Source organism: Onychostoma macrolepis, chromosome 06, assembly GCF_012432095.1.
Source record: "Onychostoma macrolepis isolate SWU-2019 chromosome 06, ASM1243209v1, whole genome shotgun sequence".
NCBI lineage: Eukaryota > Metazoa > Chordata > Actinopteri > Cypriniformes > Cyprinidae > Onychostoma > Onychostoma macrolepis.
Window position 1 is genome coordinate 33,347,930 of NC_081160.1, and position 12,225 is coordinate 33,360,154.

The window sequence follows — 12,225 nt, forward strand, 5'->3', positions numbered from 1 at the left end:
ACTGAATTAAATTAAATTATATTTTAAAGCATATTAATTATGTATTATAAATGTATATATGTATATAACTTCTGACACGGAGAAGAAAATTTTCTCCTCGCATGACTGCTACAGAACATCTGAACATAACGAAACAAATGCACATTGACGTCTGTTCTGCAAAATGTAAACAAATGTAGCCTTTATTTCTGCAAGCGTAAATATTGTGAAAATATCAATATTAATTGTGTCTAGGCAAAGGCATTCCTCCTGGAACTAACACGGGTTTGGCGGGTGTTTATTTCATACTCTGTGATAGCTTAATGAATAAATTATACACTGTATTTAATGTGTAAGGTACATGTACAACAAACTGGTAATGTCATAGTGGTATCGTGTACTGTAATCGAATCTATACCTGTGGAACCGACAGCACACGCAGTGTTCATCTAATAAAGATCTTCATAGCTAGCAAACCATAGCCTTTGCAGATTTGCTTTCAACTGACTGAATATCCAAAGACACGTCTTCAGCGCTCTTGATGAACCGCTTCAGACGACTCAGCGCGTGCGGCAGGGAACTGAACGATTCATTCAAACTGATTCGCGAACCGATTCACTGGTCTGCCAACTGGTTTGATCAAGCCTTCGAACAGAATTGACTCAAAAGAATGAATCATTCGCGAACGGGCATCGCTCATTGCCCAGAAAAAAAGTAGACTGCGCGTTTGGAATAAATTGAAGGATTTTTAACTTGTACTGCATTAAGATAAAGTAACGAGAGGAGCGTCGCCCACAGTAATGAAGTAAAAGTACCGTTTTTTCACTAAAAATGTACTTGAGTAAGAGTAAAAGTACCCATTTTTAAATGTACTCTGAAAGTATTAGTTACCCAAAAAATTTACTCAAGTAAATGTAACTCGTTACTACCCACCTCTGCACACATGAGATTCACACCGTCGCCGTTACAGCAGTTACAGTCTCGTCATCAGGACCTTCACACTGTTTAATGCATTTTAACCCTGCACAAAGGAACATCCCACACGTGTCATTTTCAGGGTTAACAAAACTTTCCAAGAAAGAATGTTACGGTAAATCAACAGCCAATCACAAGCTGCTTTAATGCCTTATCAAAGTCGCAATACAACTGAAGTAGTGACATGATTGTGACGTGGATCTGAGTGTAACAGATTATCAAAAAAGAACAAATGTTGGGCGGGGCTTGTTCTGTGCATCAGCTGTTGATTGGATGTTCGGATGTGGGCGTGGCTCTTTTTAAAAAATGTATGCAGATGCGCGTGAGCTTGTAGGGATGGAGTTTAAGAGCATGAAATGATTGGAGAAATCTTGCATACGTCACCAGAGAAGAAGATCCGGTTATGACATTCTGATTAAACATTACCAGATTAAAACCTTTTTAAAAAATGAAACATATGCATGCATGACTTGTTCACAATATGATCTATAACATGCATCTATTTGCTTTGTACAGCCACAGAAAAACCATCAAATTTTTGTTTTGTTTCTGAAACAGTTAAAAATGTAGAGCAAGCACGTTAACTAGGGAGAAGAAAATGCTTTTTGACTTACTCAGAATGGATTCATATGGCCACAGACCACACAAGAAAATAAACTAGAAATGAGCAAATACCCAGAGCAAACCAAATGTGAACCGACTACCCCAGAAAAGCTCCTATGTTGTACAAATACACACGTTCACATGGAACACCATGTAAACAAACATAAAAAGGGTTAATTCACATCACTTCTGTCTTTGAAAGGTGAAGCACAACACTGAGGCCGACTGTTGTCTGATTGACGTGCAGACAATCAAAAAAAATCATCTAGATCTGTTAGCCCAACTTGACTTTGATTTCAGTGGACTAAAGCCTTAAAAAGATGTTACTGCTTCAGTCAAACTGAAACCATTCAAATGCATGTAATCTCACTTTAAGAGTCACATTACCTCACACAATCACCACGAGACACGTTCACTCCAGTTTACCACATTTGTGTAGGACTTACAGCATAAACGAGCCTGTTGAACTTGCTGAGTTTGTGAAATACCAGCATGAAGAAATTGATGACCCTTAAACCTCATCAGATCTGACTCGAGTGTTCTTATCAGAATTACATAACTAATGACATGCAATATGAGGCTGGTAGTAAAAATTATGAGGTACTGTTTATATTACTGGCACGTCTCACATTATGTTTCTGACTAAAGTCAACGAGATGCATGGTTAGTCTGCATTAGAATCAACGCTGACGCTGAATATTTCATGTAACTGCAGCAAACTGGGAAATGCATGCAATCTCTGAAGCACTTGTGTGTTTTGGCTCATGTTCACCCAACAACAATGCAAGGAAAAGTCTTCTACAAAGTCACTTTGGCACCAGCAGCTTCCTCACACACACACAAAGTTACCGGCCTGGCCCGTGATGTCACTTCCTGTACAGGATGTAAGGCTGTATCTGATTGGCTGAGAGGGTCATTAATAGCCCTCACATGGGGCAGAAACATATGTAAACACACTAATATACACACGGTCTGATGGGTAAAAGTCACAGCAGCCTGTGCAACATCAACCACCTCCTTCGTCAGACTTTGGTCACGACTAACAGCGTTCTGACATCCTTTTGACACATAAAACTAAAAAGCCCTTGTGTTGATGTGGGCAATGTTTGCCTGGAAAAGGAAAAACAACTAATTGTGTCATGGCTCAGCAAAAACAGAGATTTGTGTGGCGCTTGCTCTTCAGAGCAAAGTAGAGGTAGTTTATTGCAAATGCAACTAGTCGTCATAAAAATAACAAAACAAGCCTTTTCCAATCACTAAAATTTGTGTTGCATTGCAAAACACTTGCTGCAGCACTGCATCTGTAAACCTGCAGCAGATGCATCCATGCACTGACACTCACACAGTGTTTTAATCTCATCCACCCACGTTAAGCTGTAAAGCGCGCTGTAAACAGGTCTGTGCCCAGATTAAACTCGCGCTGCAAACCCGGGTCACGGTTCAACTCGATGTCTGCACCAAACGCAGCGCATGGATTACACAGCCGCAGGTGTTTGTGAAAATCCAGAGACGCCGCACTGCTCAGAAAACAGCTTTTGATGTCAATCACCGTGTGCGGAGCATATTAATTCATAAAGACGTCGTCTGGTTAACCCAGCCTGTTAATATCACACAAGTAACAATCTCGTTTCTGTTGCTGGAATTATTCAATAGCACAAACTCCTACGATAACACCACATCAAAACAAACACACACACACTCCCAAATCAACAACATCAGAGGATCACTGTGGGATATAACAGTCTCGACACTTTCGCATACCAACCGTTTACAGCTAATAATAATAATAATAATAATAGAGTGAGAAACAAACGGCCTGTTCACACCGAGACAGATACTCAGTGCAATAAACACTTAAACGGCTGTTAATGCATCTGTTCAGACCGACACGAACATATGCATGCTGTCAATGCAACAGATTTTTGCTTTCCATCACACTGCAAAGAAAACTAGCCGACCAATAGGATTCACACCTTTGGTCACATGCTCAGAAATGCTGCTGTTACGTAAAACCACAGCCTGGTGGCGCTGTATGTAGTATTTTACTAAGCAACAGTGAATAGCAGAGAAAGAATCTGGATCTGAATCATGGTGTTGTTTGATAAACATTTAGCGAATACAAAAATCTGAATTACGTGTTTGGAAACACAAATACTGTTCGTTACGTAGTTACGTAGCATTTTGTGTCTTGGAGTAACCAGGATATTTCTGCTTTTCTAAACGTTTTTGTTTCTAATTGTGCATTACCGTTTAGACCATCTCCCTTTTTTACGTATTGAGAAAATCGCATGCAAAAATTGGGACAAATTTAACAATTAAAGTCGCAATGAAACGGAACTAGCAACAAATAGTTTGCACCGAGACGTACATCTGAGTGCAACGGGTTATCAGAAAAAAAAAGAATAGGGCGGGGACTCGTTTCTGTCCATGGGTTGTTGATTGGATGTTGAGATGTGGGCGTGGCTCTCGAAACCAAAGGCGGAGCTTAATGTGAGCTTGCAGCTGATTGTAAGAAAGGGGCGGGGTTTTAGCGAACAAATGATTGGCAGATGTCACCAGAGAGAATCTGTCATTTCACAGAAATAAAATTACGATATAAAAAAGTAAAAATGACAAATTTGCATCGATGAATTGTTCACAATAAGATCAATGCATTGTGAATTTATATTTCATGCTGACTTTAAAATGAGGTACCGTCTGCAGCAGAGTAGATAAAATGCATCTGTCAGTGTGAGTGAGTGCATGCAGGACAGCGCCGCAGGTAGACACGCATGACGGAAAATTGTCAAGCGGATCAGACAAGCAGAACAGAACTCTTCCTCCAGCAGACGAAGGGTGTGGACCGTCTCCAAATCACACACACATGTACCTGAACACTTCATAAAGCCTTTAAAGGTCGCAAAAACTCTCACTAATGCACCTGATCAAAGCAGAAGCTCAAATGCCACTGAAGCCTTGCTGTTTAAAGGACAGCTCTGTGTAATCCTGAGCAGACATCTCGATTTAAAATGAGGAACATTCTTGAGCGAGGTTATCTGTCAGACAGGCATGTCAATATTAAAGAAGTCAAATAACACAAAACAACCCATTAAAGCCCTGAAGCCATTATCTGCACGAGGAAAAGGAAATGCAGCTCATGCAAACGATAAACACACTTTGTTCTGATGCTGATTTGTTTGGGCGCCAAAGAGAAATAATAAATCATGAGTGATTTTAGCAGAGCTGAAGAACATTAAGAGTCTAAGAGTCCATTAAAAAAAACACACAGTTTTGGGTCATTTACCCTGGTAAAACCAAGGCATTCTTTGAGGCACAATATAAATATCATTAAAACATGGTAATTCATATCATACCAAAATACCACGGTTTTACCACCTGACACCACCACGGAGACTCTACTTTTAACTTTGTTTACATTCCACAGATGATTTATAAGGAAACTAAACACAGGGTGTGACGAAAATATCAAATTCTGATAGTTGTCAAACCGTTACCATAATATACAAATACAATATCAAACACCACAAATAAGACCACATTAGTAGCCATTAACAACAACACAATTATTATCTGCAACAAAAACCAAATACGATGATAATTGTGACTCTGGAGCACAAAAGCAGTCATAAGCAGCACAGCTATATTTGCAGCAATAGCCAAAAATACATTGTATGGCTCAAAATTATACATTTTTCTTTTATGCCAAAAATCATAAGGATATTAAGATCATGTTCCATTAAGATATTTAGCAAATTTCCTACTGTAAATATATCAAAACTTCATTTTTGATTAGTAATATGCATTGCTAAGAACTTCATTTGAACAACTTTAAAGGTGATTTTTTTGCACCCTCAGATTCCAGATTTTCAAATAGTTGCATCTCAGCCAAATATTGTCCGATCCTAACAAACCATACATCAATGGAAAGATGATTTATTCAGCTTTCAGAATATGTATAAATCTCAATTATGTTAAAAACTGACCCTTATGACTGGTTTTGTGCTTCAGAGTCACAACGATTATGCTACAGTTCGTCGTTCCGATTCAAAACCGCGGCGCGATTCGCGTCTGAACGCATCGAGGACAAATAACGGTCCCGCGTATCGATTTATTGATTGATCACAGATCGATACTCACACAGACAGACAGACAACATCCCCCCAACAACTCTGACCGAACACACTCGCACAGAAACACAGCCGAAGCCGCAGCGCGTGGAAATGCCGCAGTAGAAAGTACGCGAGCAAACCGAGCCGTTTAACGGACACAAGCGTTCAGAAAGTTGCGAGAGGAACGACCTCCCTTCCTCCGCTCCCGTGTGTGACTCCGACAGCCGCCGAAGACGCGACAAACCGCGCTGTTTTCTCCAACAGTTTGAGCGGATTCCCGGGAAACGCGTTGTAGCGGCAGAATCCGCCGGTGACGTGTACGTGCTGCTTACTTACCGCGCGCGGAACGTCGTTGTATTCCAAACGTTAATCGCGGGAAAGTGCGCTGATGAAGCGGCGGACGCTGGAGAGATCGGTCTCCGGTCTGAAGTCACTCCTCCTGGGCGGGGCCAGACAGCGGCAGCGCGCTCACATCCTGCAGGAAATCACTCTCATCTTCTTCACATGTCTGTCTGTGGAAGTGCGTTCCACTTGTGTTACACTGTAACAGCGATACATTTGTAACGGCGGTGACAAATATCGGCCTGTATCAAGTAGATAAAACATTGTTTTGGGACATGTAGGCTACCATGTTTTGTTTTTTTAAGGAACTGATTTTAAATTGTACAAAGAACTTCAGGAAAACACTGAAAAGCATCGACATTAAACCTTATAAGTAACAAACGAAGCTAAAACAAGAGGGAAAAATAAAAATAAAATCAATACAATTGTAAATTGTAACAGCGATACATTTGTAAAGTTGATGACAAGCATCACCCGACAGATATCGGCCTGTAACAAGTAAATAACCACACTGACATAAAAATGGCAAGGTAAAACCTTGTTTTTGGTTATGTACCATGGAACTGATATTAAATTGTACAAAAAAAACTTCAGGAAAACACTGAAGAGCATCGACATTAAACCTTATTAGTAGCAAACGAAGCTAAAACAAGAGGGAAAAAATAAGAATAAATAAAAGTAAAATCTATACAATTTTAAATACACACAAAAACTTTATTTTTTAAAGTAAAAGTAGTAATAAATGAATACATAAACCTAGTACATGGATTAATATGGTAAGCATTCATTTTCTGACTTTATGAATACTATTATTATTATTCAACAACTTTAGTCCAGACTCATAGTCCATTAGCAAGAGACACACAATACATATTAAAAAAGACAGTTATACCAATACTTCCTCATATTTCATAACATTTTGTGTAATTTCTATGATTGGTTTCATGGTTAAGAAAACTCTTTTCTGTCTGCTGTTTTGTTGTTCATTTATTGATTGCCGAGGTTTCACAGCATAAACTAAAGAACACAAGCAGATGTACAGACTTAATATATAGTTAGGATAGAGAAAGCAATGGTTATAAAATAAAGAATATTAAACATTTGCTAGGTAGCACAGGTTTATTCATTTAAAGATTAAATAGCTTGGATGTATCGCTATATTTATTTCTCAAAAACACTAAATAATGATTGGCTGACTGAATTTATTAAGATGAATGTGAAATTCAGCAAGCAACATTAAAAGATTCATAATCAAGTAGCTTCCTCAATCTTTTTTTGTTGTTGTTGTTTTTTGATCTTAAGAAACCAAGCAACACATCCTTAAACAACACTGAAAAGCAAATTATGGTTTATAAACTTCTAAAAATCAGTCCAGAATAAAATCACAAAAAAGGAAGCACAGTTTCACTAGAAGCAAAACAAAAAACTTGTGGCTATATCTAATTTAAATCTTTATAAGTGCTTTGGCTGGGTGAAATCTATGTCATTTTTTTGTGCTAAATAATTATTCTTTTAAAATGTAAAAAAATATCAAATATAATGGGCTCCTTTCTGACACGTTGCCATTGAATTAAAACAATTAATATTTAATAACTTGATAAAAATGTTGAGGGGTAAAATGGAACAAAAACAGCGCTGGTTCCTATTAAAAAATAAGAAGAAGAAATAAAAAAGTGTAAAAGAATAAGAATAACATTGGAATTTAAAATTGCAATGTCTGTACAGTGAAAGAAATTAAACTTTTCGTGATGGGGAATCTGCACCATTCATTTCCTATTGAATTATGATATTTAATATGGACCTTTTTAAAATAGCTGAGAACAAAAACAATACTGGTTCCTAAAGAAGAAGAAAAAGCCCGGAATAGGAAGCTATGATAATTGTAATCTCAATTGATAATTGAAATGAACTTCTCCATTACTTCTCTTAAATTTCATGAGTGCTGATGAAGCTTTATTGAACATCATTTTGCAATACATGAATAGTCTGAGGCATGAGACCAGTGTTTATCCAAATGAAACAGATGCAAGAGAGAAAACAGCATTTGATATTCTACTGGTCTCGCCACATATCCCTAAAAACTAGGTCAGCACTGAGTGTGAGTGTGTGTATGTGTGTGTGTGTGTGTGTGTGTGTGTGTGTTTTGCACATCCTCTTAAGATGGTGACTGAGTGTAGCTCTCTTCAGTCTGTGCATATTTGATAAGCATCATCATCATCATCATCATCATCCTCTTCCGTCTCCTTCTCTTCTGCTGTATAATGTGTGTGTCACAGACAGACGTTTCCCCGCAGGGAGAGAGAGAGAGAGAGACGGGTGGAGGAGACATTAGTGAAGAAATGACTGTGATTATGGGATGCATATTTCAAACACGCTGGTTCTTATTTGAAATATTGCAACTAGCCTGGAAAGAGATGGGTTCATGTTTGCAGCATCATCCCTGATAGAGACGTACAGCTCGGTTTGTCTGCTAACAGTGCGTTATTTCATAAAATCTTGGCCTGACACTGAAACTAGAAAGACACACGAATGGTGCCGCATGTAACGTTCCATAACGCTGCAGATCACCCCGTCACCTGCGTCTCTAACAGTTGCTTTGCTGCGTATCGAGCGCTTCTGCAGCTAAACAGGCCCGTGAGGGTCCAAACAGGCACTTCATCAAAGCGTCCCATCGAGACCTTCAGCATGTCAGCATGTCTTAAATCATGTCCGTCTGCTTAAGCACCTTCCAGACGATCCATTACATATCGATTAGAGGCGCATTGATCGCAATTATGCACGTGCTTGTATTGTACTTGTGCTGATAGTAAATTGAGTTATGTCTGCACTGATCATAAACTACGCTAAAAGCTTCCTCAATCATAATCTCGGCCTGAAATTCTGCTTTAACCACAGTAATCTTTCTCTTATATCTTCATTTCACTGAAGGGTTTTCAGAGCAGAACGTGAAGACTGGACCGGAGCGCCACAACAACATGAACTGGGTTTGGTTTTGACACAAGCTCTTTGTCAGGTAAGACAGATGAGAATATGAATAGTTAAAGATGAGTTGTGTGTCTTAAAGCTCCTCTCCTCTCCAGCTGTCCTGGGCTCCTCAGAGATGCTCTCAGTTTCTGTCTGTCAGACTTCACGCAACTCTGAGCAGGTTTGGATTTTGGTTTCTTTATTTTGCTGTGTAGTCAAAGCCAGCAGTGGTAAATTCTCATGAATAAATCACACTGCGTTAACACAACACACACGCAACTGTAGTCTTCATTCAGGACACCTAATCTGTAACCTTATAATGCTAGTTAGATTTTATAAACACAGCAAACAGCTCTCTTCAGACAGATACTGTACACCCGTGACCATGTCTGCGTAGTTAGTCGTGTTTACTAAGACCTAAGCAACTACTCTAAACATATTTTCATTTGCAATTAAGCTGATGTTTTTATTCAAAGAGATTTTCATTGCATTCAAAGTAAACATTTGATCAGTTTATGCATTTCCTGTGAATCAAACCTGTGTTTGAGCTACAGGAATGAATACCCTAGCAACAGCCCAGAACTCCCAAGCAACAACCCAGAACTTCTTAGAAACGCCCTAGCAACAGCCAAGAACTCTCTAGGAACACCTGAACAACAACACAAAACTTCCTACAAATGTCCTAGCAACAGTCCATAACTCCCTAGCAACACCTGAACAACAACCCAGAACTTCCTAGAAATGCCTTTGCAGCAACCTAGAACTTCCTAGCAACAACCCAAAACTCCCTAGCAACACCTGAACAACAACCCAGAACTCTCTAGTAACGCCTGAACAATAACCCAGAACTTTCCAAAAATGCCCTAGCAACAACCCAGAACTTCCTAGCAACAACCCAAAACTCCCTGGCAACACCTGAACAACAACAACACAGAACTCCCAAGCAACAGCCTAGCAACAACCCAAAACACCCTTGCAACAAATAGAATAGAATAGTTAATAGAACTCCATAGTAATATCTGAACAATAACCCAGAACTTCCTAGAAAAGCCCTAACAACAACAATCTAGAACTTCCCAGAAATGCCCTAGCAACAACCCAAAACTCCCTAGCAACACATGAACAACAAACGAGAACTCTCTAGCAATGCCCTAAGAACAACCAAGAACTTCCTAGCAACAGCCCAGAACTCCCTAGAAACGCCCTAGCAACAACCCAGAACTCCCTAGCAACACATGAACAACAAACGAGAACTCTCTAGCAATGCCCTAAGAACAACCAAGAACTTCCTAGCAACAACCCAAAACTCCCTGGCAACACCTGAACAACAACAACACAGAACTCCCAAGCAACAGCCTAGCAACAACCCAAAACACCCTTGCAACAAATAGAATAGAATAGTTAATAGAACTCCATAGTAATATCTGAACAATAACCCAGAACTTCCTAGAAAAGCCCTAACAACAACAATCTAGAACTTCCTAGCAACACCCTAGCAACAGCCCAGAACTCCTTAGTAACACATGAGCAACAACCCAGAACTTCCTAGAAACGCCCTAGCAACAACCCAGAACTCCCTAGCAACACATGAACAACAAACGAGAACTCTCTAGCAATGCCCTAAGAACAACCAAGAGCTTCCTAGCAACACCCTAGCAACAGCCCAGAACTCCTTAGTAACACATGAGCAACAACCCAGAACTTCCTCGAAACGCCCCCTAGCAGCAACCCAAAACTCCCTGGCAACACCTGAACAACAACTACAACACAGAACTCCCTAGCAACAGCTCAGAACTCCTTAGTAACACATGAGCAACAACCCAGAACTTCCTAAAAACGCCCTAGCAACAACCCAAAACTCCCTGGCAACACCTGAACAACAACTACAACACAGAACTCCCTAGCAACAGCTCAGAACTCCTTAGTAACACATGAGCAACAACCCAGAACTTCCTAGAAACGCCCCCTAACAGCAACCCAAAACTCCCTGGCAACACCTGAACAACAACTACAACACAGAACTCCCTAGAAACAGCTCAGAACTCCTTAGTAACACATGAGCAACAACCCAGAACTTCCTAAAAACGCCCTAGCAACAACCCAAAACTCCCTGGCAACACCTGAACAACAACTACAACACAGAACTCCCTAGCAACAGCTCAGAACTCCTTAGTAACACATGAGCAACAACCCAGAACTTCCTAAAAACGCCCTAGCAACAACCCAAAACTCCCTGGCAACACCTGAACAACAACAACACAGAAATCCCTAGCAACAACTCAGAACTCCTTTGCAACACCTCAGCAACAACCCAAAACTCCCTGGCAATGCCCTGGCAACAATCCAAATCTCCTTGGCAACACCCTAGCAACAACCCAGAACTCCCTAGCAACTCATAGGCACACCTCACCTCACCTCCAGGGCTCTATTGTTTGAGGTATAGAAATGAACACCCTAGCAACAACCCAGAACTCCCTGGCAGCACCCAAGCAATGGCCCAAAACTCCCTAGCAACTAATCGGAAAACACCTTGCCTCATCTCCAGTGCTCTGCTGTTAGACCTACAGGAATGAACACCCAAGCGACAATCCAAAACTCCCTAGCAACATCCCAGAACTTTCTTCCTAGCAATAACCAAGAACTCTTTGGCAACACCATAGCAACCCGTCAGAACCCCTAAGCTACGTTGAAGTAAATATCATACGGCAGGTTTTGTTCAGAAGGTATTCAGTCATACTTTATATACTGAGCTTCATGAAGAGTTTTAAGCTTTGATTGATGTGCGATGAGCAGATAATAAAACAGCCTCTGATATTCATCTGTTACAGGGCACAGTCACCGGTGTTGATCTGCAGGGACTGTGTGAAACAGCAGCTGGCGTTTTAATGTAGGCTGTCACAGTGTGTTTTTTCAGTGTTGACCTTGAAGCACAACACAAATGTGACAGAGCCGATCATCATCAGAACCTTCTCCTGTTTGTAATTAGTCTTCAGATGATCAGCACAGTACAGTTATTGTTACTGATGTCACTCAGATCGTCGCGGCTCATTCCAATCAGTCCGGTCAGACACACTCATCAGTGACTCCTCATTAGGAACGGCTCAAAACATTTACATATTGATGAATGATTGATGTTCAGAGTCAGTGTAAATCAGTCATGTGTGGTCTGACTTCTAGAAGAGTGGAACACTGTGACTGTAATATATAGTGCCTGTATAGCAGCAAACAAAAAGACCCTAAACAGTGCAATTTA

General features: G+C 40.2%; 1 protein-coding gene across 3 annotated transcripts in view; it reads right to left on the bottom strand.

Annotated features, from left to right (window-relative positions):
• The window catches only part of ppp1r16b (protein phosphatase 1, regulatory subunit 16B), a 114,987-nt gene that overhangs the window by 49,100 nt on the left and 53,662 nt on the right, over window positions 1-12,225 (bottom strand). Inside the window, exon 1 of one of the 3 annotated variants that reach the window (XM_058780133.1) lies at window positions 6,003-6,157. The exons of the other annotated variants lie outside the window; for them this stretch is intronic. The gene's annotated coding sequence lies outside the window, so the exon portion shown is untranslated. Of the gene's footprint in view, window positions 1-6,002; window positions 6,158-12,225 lie in introns of those variants that run through there. 3 annotated transcript variants of the gene reach the window in all.